General features: G+C 41.6%; 1 protein-coding gene across 1 annotated transcript in view; it reads left to right on the top strand.

Moving 5' to 3' along the window:
• Window positions 1-13,102, top strand: part of dock3 (dedicator of cytokinesis 3) — a 1,008,697-nt gene that overhangs the window by 677,290 nt on the left and 318,305 nt on the right. The gene's annotated exons all lie outside the window — the stretch shown is intronic.

Here is a 13,102-nt window from a genome sequence, read left to right as displayed (position 1 = left end):
GGTGTTGGTGAATGGGGGATGTGAGGGTCGATTTAGGTGAAGCGCTCCTCAATGAGCTGGCCTCTGAGAGCTTGGGCAGGAAGGGGAACTGGTAGTCGCTATTTCTCCTCCTTCGCCTCCCTCTTCTGGCAGCTGTTCCTGCTCCCTGGTGCCTTCCTTGTTGCTCCCCTTCGTCCTCCAGCCATGAAGGCAGCTCCATGAGACCACCCACAACTACAGCCAAATTATCTGGGAGGCAGCCAATAAAAGTGTAACACCAGCAAAATCTTGCTCTATGTAGATAAAGTGAACTTGCAGGAGTGATAAAACACACCAAAAAACATCCAGAACTTAACCAGCAGCCTGAAATGAGAAACCAGCAATTAACCTGTAAGTACTATTCCCTTTAAATATCACTGAGAAGGGGCCTTCCTGCTGGCTAATGCCACATCACGCTATGCGAGATCAGTTAGTGGCAAGTTAAACACCGGAGCATTCGAATATTGAAAGCGGGTCCTACAGGATCCTAATTTAAATAAAATATTCTGTCCTGTAAATAATCTGGACATGTGGTCCTGACACTAGCGCGCCCACTTAACCAATAGGGTGAGCAGCGCACTTCCGGCTGGAAATTTGCACACGCTTCTTGCCCACCATTTTGAGACCTTAGGCCGGTTAATACCCAAATTTCTATGCCATTACCTGATCTTTGCTGTTTATGACACTTTGATGTGCACAAATTGGCTGCAGCGTTTCCCTACATTACCATGGTGACTGCATTTCAAAAGTACTTAATTGGCTGTGAAGCAATGAGACCTCCTGAAGTTATGAAAGTCACTATATAAATGTAAGTCCTTTCCTAATGGTGTTTTTTTCCACTAAAAATAAAATCACCCATTTGTGATTGGGCATAGTTACAACAAATAACAGTAACTCCAAGAGATAGAAAGGAAAAGTGCAAACTTTTGAAGTCTGAGACAAAAACACACAATGCTGGAAGTACACAATAGCCTCATCAGTATCTCTAAAGGAAAAAGTCAGGTTAATATTTTAAAAGAGGTTATGTTCTCCCAGTTTAAAGAGATGTTGTTCCTCAGGCAGCGACACACTGCGCTTGTCAATCACAGAAAACTCTATGGACCTAGTGATGTACATGTTATGTTTATTTAATGGCTTTAAATTTGCAAACAGTAAATGTGATGCATTTTGCTATAAACAATTAGTAACATTGAGACCTTTTAGCTGATACAGAAGATGTAATGCTAAGGGACATAATGCAACAGTAAGGTTAACAATTGCAAGGTGATCGGGAGTCGTTTTTCTATTTCAAATTAAATTGAATTGAATCACGTCTTGGACTATTTATTAAATTTAAGAAACTGTTTAAAGTACACTTGAGCAGTTTGATACACAGAGCATAGACTAGCGTTCAAAAGAATAAGGAAATAAGGAACAGGGAGGACAGTGATTGAAAGTAACAGCAATTAAATAAATGACTAGATAATCTATTTTAGTGAAGTTGGTTTTGGTTGAGAGATAAATGTTGACCAGGACACCGAAGAACTCCCCTGCTCTTCTTCGAAAAGTGTTATGGACATCTTTTATGTTCATCTGAGAAGGCAGGCATTTAACGTCTCATCCTAAAGATGGCACCTTCGATAGTACAGCACTCCCTCAATACTGCACTGAAGTGTCAGTCTAGATTATGCGGTTAAGTTTCTGGAGTGGGTCTTGAACCCACGACCTTCTGACTCGGAGGCGAAAGTGCTACCACTGAGAAATGGTTGACAAGGAGCGGACCAGTGTCTGAAGAATGTAGGGTACAAGCTGAAGTGTGTATATACACATCCATGTCCAAATGAAAATGTTGCCTGATAATTGAAATACCACCTAAAAACATCCCAAACAATTCTGTCTGACTGCAGCAACCACTTGGCAAAAGTTATTAATAAATATTTTGAGTGATGCTCTCAAATCCATCCATAACCAGAGTGCCTCCTCCATAACCAGGTCCATCTGCCGCTCTGTAAATCTGGCCTCCCTGATTCTCTGGACACGGATGCTGCCTTCTGATCAGCTCAGGCAGGGTTAGTTCTACATGATGACTTAAAGAGGTTGATTACCTACTTGTTTAGGCATTTTACTGTGATTATTGCAGAGGTATGATGATCTTTTATCTTAATTTATTGACAGCATTAAGTTAAGATGTTGTGTATTAGAACATGCAGTGTTGATAGCTGGGCAGCAGACTGGTGTGCTTACCTCTGCAGGACTGTCTAAATTGCCTTTATGCCCGAGACTCTGAATATAGACCCCAGTGACTTTTCTTATTTATTAGATAAATTTAATCTGCTGGAGAGAAAGTGACATTATTGACTTCATGTAAATTGGCCCATGGAGGGAGTTGCTGGCAAGCAAGAATTTTGTGAATGTTTTGCTGTTTTAATATGTCATTAGTACTTTAATCCTGCAGCAGAGTCACAGCCTCCAGCATTCTTCACAGACGGTGCAGAGAGGGAAATCAGTGCAGCTGTGGTAAACTGTAAGGACCTCAGGCCCACTTATCTTACACAGTTGCCTGCAGTGACAAGAGTGCTGTTGGAAGCAGCCCTGTAACATCAAAAAAAACCAGAACCAACACCATCAGAGGCAATAAAACCAACCTCAGTAGGAATTTTACAGGGGACCTCCAATGGCAAGAGTAAACAACAACAACAACTTGCATTTATAAAGCGCCTTTAACGTAGTAAAATGACCCAAGGCACTTCATAGGAGTGTAAGCACACAAAATTTGACACCGAGGAGATATTAGGACAGATGACCAAAGGCTTGATCAAAAAGGTAGCGTCTTAAAGGACGAGAGCGAGGCAGAGAGGTTTAGGGAGGGAATTCCAGAGCTTAGGGCCTAGCGAAGGCACGGCCGCCTATGGTAGGCCAATGGAAATCAGAGATCCACAAGAGGCTCTTGGAGGGATGTAAGGCTGGAGGAGGTTACAGAGATAGGGCGAGGCAAGGCCGTAGAGGGATTTTAACACATCTATGAGAATTTGAATTTGAGGCGTTGCTGGACCGGGAGCCAGTGTAGCTCGCTGAGCACAGGGGTGATGGATGAACGGGACTTGGTGCAAGTTAGGATACGGGCAACAGAGTTTCGGATGGGCTTAAGTTTACGGAGGGTGAAAGATGGGAGGCTAGCCAGGAGAGCATTGGTATAGTCAAGTCTGGAGGTAACAAAAGCATTGATGAGGGTTTCAGCAGCAGATAGGCTGAGGCGGGGGCGGAGAAGAGCGAAATTATAAAGAAAGAAAGACGTGTATTTATATAGCGCCTTTCATGACCTCAGGATGTCCCAAAGCGCTTTACAGCCAATGAAGTACTTTTGAAGCGTAGTTACTGTTGTAATGTAGGAAACACGGCAGTCAATTTGCGCGCAGCAGGATACCAGAAACAGAATTATGATAAAGACCAGATAATTTGTTTTAAAGATGTTGGTTGAGGGATAAATATTGGCCAGGACACCAGAGCGAACTCCCCTACTCTAGTACCATGGGATCTTTTACATCCATCTAAGAGGGCAGACGCGGCCTCGGTTTAGCGTCTCATCTGAAAGACAGCACCTCCAACAGCGCAGCACTGTTGTGTCAGCCTTGATATTGTGCTCAAGTCTCTGGAGTGGGACTTGAACCCACATCCTTCTGACTCCGAGACGAGAGTGATACCAACTGAGCCATGGCTGACACGTATTATGGAGGTAAACGGCTGCCAACAGCAGTATTTGATCTTCATGGCTTTGGCCACAAGCAGGCTGAGTTCTTAGCCCATTTCTACAATCCGGCTACACATTTTTGCTACTGCTGATCTGCACGAACCTTTCCCTGAAATCAGAGTAGGTCCTGACCAGAATGACACACTCGGTTCATGCAGGATTTTCAACTTTTGTGTGCGTGTAGTTGTTGATCCTTCTTACTTTGACATCACACAGATATTCAAGGTAAAATGAGTTTGAAACCAATAAACATACATTATTGTAAACTGATAGCATGCCATGGAGGCTAAGGAGTGGTGAGGTGGGGAGACCCCTGGTACCACATGCTCTGAAATGTAAAGGAAAATGCCTATTCTGCTTTTGAGCCATTGAGCCAATTGTGATGAAGAGGTGCACACTTTCTCAACCACCCTTGCTCTCTATGGTTAAAGGGAAATTCTTTGCACATTTGTCATGTCTGACTAAATTTGAACATTATTTTCACTAGTATTCTGAAGTTTACTTATTTCTTTCATTTAAACCAAACTGAGTTTTCACATAAAAGAATTTAAAGTATATTACATGTCACTTTGATAATCCCATTGTGTTGCTGTGGCTTGCACAAGATTCCAAAAGATCTACTATGGGACTATTGTACGGGTTCATAGAGAAACATTTTCCACATGGAATTCAGATATATCTGCACTTGCAGACATTTTCTAGACATTTGGCTGTTACATTTCTGGACTGTCTAGAATGCCATTTGTAATGGAAGCACATTATTCAATGGCAGCTGTTGTTGATCAGTTATGTTTTTATTAGAGGGTAGCATTGGCCTAGGGAAGGTTTTGGGAGTGTTGTGCTCAGATCTGGGTGAGTATAAATTCATAGAACAATACTGCAGTCTGCTTCAATTGGCATCAGCTGTTTTTCAGCTCAGTGTGATTAAATATTCACTGACAAATGATTCTCAATCTCGGTGCATCTCCCTGATTTGAATGTAATTCAGAAACTCATTTCCAGCTGTGTCACTCTGCCCCCTTATTTGAACATAATTCTAATTACCCTTTCCATCTGCTATCTATCCTAATCGCTGCACTCTCTTTGTAATGTAATTTTGATTTTTCTTTCTAGCTCCCATATGTTCTGGTCTTAGGCTCCTCATTTCAATGTAGTTCTGATTTTCTTCTCCATTTTTTTCAGTGCCTTTCCCCTGCTCCTTGCGTAAATGTAGTCCTGATGTTCCTTTCTGTCTCTTACGGTCTCTGCGACTCTCTTTATTTGGAGCATGTCTTTGCTTCTTTGCATATTTTCAATCCCATGTGTTTGATTTTTCGTTGTTGTTGTAATTGTATCTTAATCTGTGTGAGTCTTGCTTTTCCCTTTTTGTCTGGACAGCTCCCACAAATACTACATTCATTTGAAAATGTGTCTTCGTACCAGCAGCCAGACAAGGGTCAAAACAGGGTAAATGCAGAGGTTAAAAAATGGCAGTGGAACAGAGTTCAGGTGGTTGGAAGACTAAAAAGACAAAATGGCATATGTAAACCTGAAAGATAAGACATAACCAAGGTCTTTGTCAGAGGCAGTGATGGAACAAGAGTCAGGAGACATGAGATGACACCTTTCAAGCACAGAGATCATGGGAGCAGCAAATGAAACATGAGACAAATGAGGGAAAGTGGAAAATAGACCATGGCTGTGAAATCGAAAAGAGTAAAGGAAAAAATAAATTCTTGTTAAAATACAAAATGTAAGTACAAAATGGAGTTAAAAATACAATATTGACCCTGGTTCAATTCCTGGCCACTGTATTAGACGGCTCTTTAAATTTATTAACTGTAATGTACATTGCAAAAGGAAATAGCAGATATGTACACAATGAAAGAATGTCCATTAGCAAAGCTGGAAAAGGAAGAGGCTCTGTGTGGGACTATTGGTCATTCATTGAAAGTTTTAACATTCAATGTGTAGTGGTTATCAGCAAAGCTGATCAAATGTAACAGTACATCCAAGGAGTATTTAACTAAAATTGAGATCATTAGCGAGGCCAACCTGGAATATTGTGTGCAGTTCTGGGCACCCTACTGAAAGGGACATTGGAGAGGATTCAGGTCATTCTGGAATTTAGGGCTCATAAGTTACAAGAAGAGGCTCACAGAGCTGAACTTGTTTTCATTGGAGAAATCTAAATTCAGGGAAGATATGATCCAGGTCTTTAAAATGCAAAGAGGACTGAAAATGTAGATGTAAGCAAGATGTTCAAATTAAACTGTGAGCACAGAACTAGAGGACACAGGGTGAAAACTAAGGAGCAACAAATGAGATGCGATTAGAACTAACTTTGACCAGAATTCAACAAAAGCAATCAAGGCTAATCGAATAACTCCTTCTAGAAGGAGCTGGATAAATATCTGGTTGGAAGAAAAGATTTGTATTTATACCGTGGATTATCATGTCTCTTGCAAATATCTCAGAAGCTCTTCACATACGATGAATTACTGTTGTTAAGTAGATAACATGGCAACCATTTCGTGCATAGCATAATCCCACAAACAGCAATGAGAAAAATCTGCTTAATCTGATTTTGGTGACGTTGGTCGAAGGAGAATGTTGGTTGGGACACTGGAAGAACTACTTTTCTTAGAATAGTGTCATGGGATCTTTAAGCTCCATGTGAACCACTGAAATAAGCAGACTGTTCAACTTCTCACCTGAAGAACGGGACCTCCAAGAATGCAGCACTCCTTTGGTACCACTTTCAATATGTGCACAAATCCTGGAGTGGGACTTTTTTTTAAAAATTGTTCTGAGAATGTGGGTGATGCTGGCAAGGTCACAGTTGTTGCCCATCCCTAGTTGCCCTGAGGGGGCTGCTGCAGCCCTTGTGCTGATGGTGCTCGCATGATGGTGTTAGGTAGGAATTCCAGAATTCTGACCTGGTGACAATGAAGCAATGGTGATATATGTCCATGTCAGGATGGTGTATGACTTGGGAAGGGAGCTTAGAGGTGATAGTGTGCCCTTCACGTTGCTGCTCTTGTCCTTGTTGGTGTTAAAGATTATGGGACCGTGACAGTAAACTTGATGAGTTGAATCACAAAACCTTCTATCTCAAGCAAGAGTGCTACTGACTGTGCCAAGCTGATTGTTGGGGGATGGATATGGATTTGGAGATAGTCAAATACTCCATGGTACACAATGGTTCCTTGTTATTGAAACAGGGACTGGGAGGAGGCCACTGTTGAATAGTGCAGATGTTATATTGCAGTAAAAGCTTTTTCACTGCTATACAATGTAGATTTATATGGCAACAATACTACCAGGATAATTCCTGCCAGCTTCACTCATCTCCTACAGTGCAAATTCCACATACATCTGCACTACCCAGTGGCCCGAACCAGCTGTTATATAATTTTCTCTCAGTACATTAATGAGGTCTATAATTTCTTAAAAATATAATTTATGAAAAAATCCTTCCATAACCCAAAACTGCCTTCCGTCCTTTGCTCTTCAACTGTAAAATGTGTACGTTTATGTAATTTTGTTCTCCATGACTACATGCTGCCCTTTTGTTGGAAACGGTAAAGTTGAATGATGCTTCAGTGAGATCTCAGCCTATAAGTTGCTTGATGATCTGGGTTGATAACGTTAATATGATGAAAAACTTCAATTTACTGACTAGATCCATTATTTACACCTGTGAAAATGTGTGTGGATGATGTGTTTGTATTGGAATGTGGTTAAACTCAGTCACTTTTTTTCCCTGACTCTGCTGTCTGATGCTTACGTAGGATATGTTGCCCACAGTCTGTCCTTCATTCTGTTGATTTTTTCTAGAAAGTGTTTACTTTGTGATTAGTATTTATTTATTTCTCCCTTTCCTTTTTGGTCTTGCTGCTTTGGCCCACTTGCCACGCTGCCAGTGCTCTGATATTGCTGCTCTTCATGAGTTTACGATTCTGCCAGTAGGGCAAGAAATTTAGCACTGTTAACGAGAGCCAGCTGACAATCACCCGTCTCTTAGAGTCTGAACTTAACAAGTTCAAGTGTGAAAGCAATTAATGTTTCCCAGCTTGTTCCCAGGGCCGTCAGTAAAAGTACAAACAATACACACAATCTGATTTCCTTCCCCCAAACCCAAGAGCATTAAATGTGAGGCCATCACACCTTTGCAGAGAGGGTGCTGGAGCAGAAAAAATACAGTATTTCAATTAGAACTCGTGTTGAGGTCTGTCTCTAAACGGATCTGTCTGGCAGATCCGTTTAGAGACCGATTGCAGTCACATGTTATTCGCACCACTGTGTTCCAAACAACAAGTATTAGTTGCACGCCTTTGTTCCACGTCCCCTTTACCCGTGGCCCTCGGATGTTGTCCAAGCTGCAACTCACTGCTGTCTACTCTCCTTTTCTTGCTTTCCAGTAAAGCTGCTAAGGGATTGATATCAGGAGGCAAGATTGTCCCAATGTCCATATTGCAAGGGAAAGGATCCCATTGAAGTAGAACAATTGGCCTTGTGATTTATTTTTCTGTTCCTATTGAGAAGTACTTGGCCTCTACTTGGCAACGAGCCATAGTGTACAGGTGAAATCAGGAACCCCTTGTGTGGGGAATCGCAGGCACAGATCCAAGTCCCGTCACACCATGGTGTAGCATCTCGTACAATTCTTGAGAGTGGCCCTTGAGCAGGAATCCATTTGGGTTTATGACCTCCACAGATGGTTAGTGAATACACTGAATCAAATTGTAGCAAGCCAGTCCCACATAATGGTCATCAGCTTCACTAGTTTGAATGTTTCTTTGCTTAATAGTAGGTGAGGTTTGGACAGGCATCTGGTATCTTTTTGTACAAGGAGTTTCACCTCTTGTTTTTACAGTCTTATAATGTATTTTGCCAGTCCCATTGTCATGTCCATGATGGCAGACAGTAATGATCCATTTTTTTTGTGACTTATCTTGTTGACAAGATTTCAGAGATCGATTTACTGTCAAGTTTTGGAATTAGTCATTGACGTAGTTAAACGGCTGATTACTGCATCCATAATACTTGAAAAACTTCAATTCATATAGCGCCTCTCGGAAACATCCCCACTTGATTCATCTGCAGAGAATTACTTTGAAGTGCAGTGATTGTTATATGAGCAAATGCAGTAACTATTTTTCACATAGCAAGATCCCAAAAAAACACAAGATGAATGATCAGTTAATCCTTTTTTTGGTGGTTTTACTCAAGCGAGGGATGTGGCCAAGCCCACGGAGGAAATCTCAGCTCCTCTTGAAGTAGTGTTATGGACTCTTTTAACGTCCACTTAAACAGGAAGGCAGGGACTTAGTTTAATGTCTCATCCAAACAGAACCTCTGACAATGCAGCATTGCCTCAGTACTGCACTGAAGTGGCAACATAGATTATGAACTCAATCCTCTGACATGAATCCATGATGTGGAGATGCCAGTGATGGACTGGGGTTAACAAATGTAAAGAATCTTACAACACCAGGTTATAGTCCAACAATTGTTGGACTATAACCTAGTGTTGTAAGATTCTTTACATGAATCCATGAACCAAAGCCTTCTGACTCCGAGGTGAGAGTGCTACCAATTGAGCAATACTGACACATTGTTTAAAACACAACTCTCATCATCAAAACTCATAAAAAAATAATTAATGTTTAATGTTGATTTACTTTTCTTTCTGTCTGTTTTGGTTACTTTAGCTCTTAAGTGGTGAGTGCTGCAGTAGAGATCTAGCTGAAGAAGAATTACTGAGCCCAACAGTGCTAGACAGCTGGATTCATGTCAGTCATTAATACAGGGTGCTGGTCGAGAGGAATTACAGAGCCTAACTGTATGAGTGAGCTGTATTAACACAGTGACAATACAGTCAGTAATACAGGGTGCTGGCTGGGGGACTTACGAAGACTGACCATGTGAAGACCTGGATTAACATATACAGTCAGTAACACAAGTCGCTTGTTGAACCTAAACCAAAACATTTACTGTCTCATAACCCTTTAACCTATACATATCGATCTGTCATGATAATTTTGCACTTGAATTGCAGGGACATAGTGAGAATCCTACATAAATTCCAGTGCCACGTTTCTGCAAAGCAGGTTCATTACTAACTCCAGGATGAACACTCCAGCATCTGGCGGAGTACGGCTCAATTGTGGGAAGACCAGTACAACCGTTGAAATAGAAACAGAATTTAAATCCCACGCTAACAATTGGTGGCAGCTAAACTAGTATAAATACCATTCAAAAACCAAAATATTTATGTTTTAACATTTAAATTAAACTACCTACTGCAGAAGGCAGTATTTTGAATGCAAGGTCAGAGCTAGTTTAGACGTGACATGACTGGAAGCAGAAAGAAATCTAGAACTGCAAAGTAGAGTCATTATTAACCCTGGATAATGTAGCCTAAGGCTTGATTATTAACCGTGGATCACAAGGGGATGCTTACAAGGAACGTTCAACCATTCAAAGGTGCTTAAAAGCCAGAACTATAAATCCGCTTATCTTAGCTGGCACAACAGTGGGCTCGCAACCATTGGTTCTGTAACCTTGTGCTAGGGAGGGGAGAAATGAGGCAGAGTTTCTGTTCCTGATTGCTATCCACCGATCCCTGCTGAAAAGTGCACAAGTGAAGACAGGATGTCTTTCACAGTCGAACAACCCATTACCACTCACTGGATTGGCTCACACATAGAATTATAGAAAGGTTACAGCACGGAAGGAGGCCATTCGGCCCATTGAGTCCGCGCCGGCTCTATGCAAGAGCAATCCAGCTAGTCCTACTTCCCTGCCCTTTCCCCGTAGCCCTGCAGTTTTTTTCCTTTCAAGTACTTATCCAGATTCCTTTTGAAGGCCACAATTGAATCTGCCTCCAGTGCATTCCAGATCCTAACCACTCGCTGTGTGAAAAAGATTTTCCTCATGACACCTTTGGTTCTTTTGCTAATCGCCTTAAATCTATGTCCTCTGGTTCTTGACCCTTCCGCCAATGGGAACACGTTCTCTCTATCTACTCTGTCTAGACCCTTCATGATTTTGAATACCTCTATCAAATCTCCTCGCAACTGTCTCTGTTCGAAGGAGAACAACCCCAGCTTCTCCAGTCTATCCATGTAACTAAATTCCCTCATCCCTGGATTCATTCTAGTAAATCTCTTCTGCACCCTCTCCAAGACCTTCACATCTTTCCTAAAGTGCGGAGCCCAGAACTGGACACAATACTGCAGTTGTGGCCGCACCAGTGTTTTATAAAGGTTCATCATGACTACCATACTTTTGTACTCTATGCCTCTACTTATAAAGCCCAGGATCCCGTATGCTTTTTTAACCACTTTCTCAACCTGCCCTGCCACCTTCAACGATTTGTGCACATATACCCCCAGATCTCTCTGTTCCTGTACCCCTTTCAGAGTTGTGCCCTCTAGTTTATAATTCTTGTCCTCGTTCTTCCTACCGAAATGTTTCGCATTTTTCTGCATTAAATTTCATCTGCCACGTGTCCGCCCATGCCACCAGCCTATCTATATCCTCTTGAAGTCTATCACTATCCTCCTCACTGTTTACTACCCCTCCAAGTTTTGTGTCATCTGCAAATTTTGAAATTGTGCCCTGTACACCCAAGTCCAAGTTATTAATATATATCAAGAAAAGCAGTGGTCCCAGCACCATACCACTGTACCCCTCCCTCCAGTCCGAAAAACAATCGTTTACCACTAGTCTCTGTTTCCTGTCCCTTATCCAATTCTGTATCCATGTTGATACTGCCCCCTTTATTCCATGGGTCGCAATCTTGATGATAAACCTATCATGCGGCACTTTATCAAACGCCTTTTGAAAGTCCATATACACACATCAACTGCATTGCCCTCATCTACCCTCTCTGTTACCTCATCAAAAAACTCTATCAGGTTAGTTAAACACGATTTGCCTTTAACAAATCCGTACCGACTTTCCCTAATCAATCCACACTCGTCAAGTGACTGTTAATTCTGTCCCAGATTATCGTTTCTAAAAGATTCTCCACCACTGAAGTTAAACTGACTGGCCTATAGTTGCTGGGTTTATCCTTACACTTTTTTTTGAACAAGGGTGTAACATTTGCAATTCTCCAGTCCTCTGACCTCACCCCCACATGACAAATGACCACTTGGATGATGCACTGGGAGGCTGCAAGTACCAGTTGAACTGTACCCCAGCAAGGGTCAGCACTCTCAGTAGAAAATAAGCAAAAAACACAGTTTTAAAAATTCAAGATATTATGCTCTGGGATATATTAGCTAGTTCTTAGATTTTATGTGCATTTATTTAGTGGAATAGGAGATGGTATTTTTTTTTTAACTATAAATTAAATGAAATAACACCACAACATCTATACACCATCAAAGAGACTATTTTTGAGCTTAGATGTGGCTTAGTGCAGGCTGAAACACTGCACCAATTAGCTCTTATTTCTTGGTTACGTAATGACAAGCGCTGAAGAATTCGTGAATTCCCAAGGCAAGAGCTCTTCAAGTTAAATTCGATATGATGATTTTTAAACATGCACTACAAGGTCTCCTGTGCCTGAAAGCCTTTGTGGAAGATGTTGTTATGAAGCCATTAGCTAGTGCGTCAATGCGTTGAGTGGGTTGAGAGATGCAGTCTGTCATTAGAGCTGCCAAGAGGGTTGGTGAGATGTGGATAATAACTGACTGACAAACCCTGCTCCCCCGAAATAGAAACCTTCTGAAGTTGGATATTTTATTTTCATGCAAAATAATCTGTTGTAAGGCAGTTTTATTTGTCTTTTACCTTTTCTTTTTGGTTAACTTCCTCTCCAGTTACTCTGTCCCCCAACTTGATGGGGGACAGTTGGCCTAGCCCACAGATGTCTCCTCAGATATCATGAGTGTTGATCTGGCAATGCAGTGCAGTTAGGGGCCTCCTCCTGAGCCAGTTTCCTCTTCCATCCCCAGATATCCTGGGTGAGAATGACAGATGCATTCTCCCAAAGAAACCCAACTAGAAATGCAGGGTCAGACTGGAAGTTTGAGCTATATTCTGCTAGGACTCCCATTCACTTCTTGCTTTAAGGATTGTCAATACCTCCATCTACTGCCCTATTTATTTTGTTTTGGAGACAGAATAGTCCTGGGAAGGGGAAGAGTTTGAGGCAGATTTCTAAGGCCGATATCAATTCAACTACATAATAGTTTCTCTATTATAGATAATTTGGTTAGTTTGTTTTCCCCTGTGAGGACCCATCAATTAACATAAAGTTCATTGTCATGATGTCCTCTAAGAATAGCTGAAACTCCTGTGGAGTGAGTTGCTATGTAGAAATTACAGCTAGAATTGTAAATCCCAAAGATGCATTGT

Source organism: Heptranchias perlo, chromosome 17 (genome assembly GCF_035084215.1).
Source record: "Heptranchias perlo isolate sHepPer1 chromosome 17, sHepPer1.hap1, whole genome shotgun sequence".
Classification (NCBI taxonomy): domain Eukaryota; kingdom Metazoa; phylum Chordata; class Chondrichthyes; order Hexanchiformes; family Hexanchidae; genus Heptranchias; species Heptranchias perlo.
This window is presented reverse-complemented; position numbering and strand designations above follow the sequence as displayed.